Raw genomic sequence first — 1553 nt, forward strand, 5'->3', positions numbered from 1 at the left:
ACGATGGGTCGTAAAACGTAAGCGTTAAAAATCACCTCCTCCTCCACCGTCTCCTTTCCACCGCCATATCGGGCCCCACCACTCGAAACGCTTTTGGACCAACGCTCGGCCGAAAGCGGAAAATCGCTCGTGGAAAATTGCGATCGATGGCGGGAAGGGGAACGTGGAATAGATAAACGGAAGAAGGGAGGAAAAACGGAACGAAAGGAAAGGATTTTTCCCCGTACGAGGAGAGGGAATCCTTAAAATGCCACGCACAGCCGGCCAAGGAGGAAGAAAAAGTGAGCGAGGGCAAATGGGGTCTCCTTGTTGTATCGGGCACGGCGAGGAGCAACGTGCGAGGAAGCGAGAATGTATGTAAATATGGGTAGGAGGTGGGAGAAAGACGGAGAGCCACGGCAATTAATTATGTATACGCCTATAAAACGAAGGCTCGCGCTTTCGAGTCCATAAAGGATGTCAGCGTGGCAGGAGAGATATGAAGGAGGGGGAGGTGTTACGTTTATGCTATCGTGTTGCTATTTGACGGACCAATTATCCCCCAATACATCCCTCGTCGTATATACCCGCGTTAAAATCGAGAAAAATAATTAGCCGATACACACGCCCATCCACCGGTGTGTCCACCGGTCGTTGAAGTGGATAATTCGGTGGCTAGTTTTCGCGCTTAATTTTCACGCGAGGATGAAAGTTTGGATTGGATCCGAGGAGTGGAGAGAAAAAAAAAAAAAAAAAAAAGGAAAGAAAACGAGATAAAATAAGACGATCGAACGCGTAATAAGAAAGTGCATCAAAAATTCGTGAACCAAGGAATTTCTCTCTTTACGCGCTTTAACGCGCCGTTATCGCCTCGTTTTTTTTTTTTCCCTCGACGTTGAAAAAGAGAGAGAGAGAGAGAGAGAGAGAAAAGAAAATTCGAGCTTTCGTCGAGCAACGTAATTCGTTCAAAGCGCGGAGCGATTAGAGTTTAAGTAAAAGTGCGAAGGCGATGAGATATAAGTGATAACCGGGCAATTTTTTTATCGTTGCGCTTTTGGTACCTTGTATATATACACGACCGCTGTATCTTGTTGTTATGCAAAAAACGTTTCAACGTCGAGTTCGTTGGCGGATATCATCGAGGAATCGCGCGACTAAAAGTTTTTTTTTTTTTTTTTTTTTCTCCCCTTCTCTCTCATTTTTATCTTTATTATCCAGCGAAATTCGACAAAGGTCCACCACGGATGGAGACGGACGGCGAGTTACGTAATCGTACGAATAAAATTCCAATTCTATACGGACAGCTGCTATTATATAAGAGACGCCTCTTGTTAGACCGTCCCCAGAAACGTTGAGATCGTTGGCTCGTGTTATAGGAGGATAGGTGGACGCGTACGAGTCGACTCGTAAACCGGGCTGTCCGGGTATCCCGCGGCGCGCGGACCACGAAGGAACGAGTTTGGTGACACGACGAGAAGAAGGCCCACCGTCTTTCCTTCCTTCCTTCCTTCCTTCCTTCCCTCTCTCTCTCTCTCTCTCTCTCTTTTTCCCTCTCTCTGTTCCTCGCGAAATTT

This window comes from Apis dorsata, unplaced genomic scaffold, assembly GCF_000469605.1.
Source record: "Apis dorsata unplaced genomic scaffold, Apis dorsata 1.3 scaffold_643, whole genome shotgun sequence".
In the NCBI taxonomy this organism is placed as follows: Eukaryota; Metazoa; Arthropoda; class Insecta; order Hymenoptera; family Apidae; genus Apis; species Apis dorsata.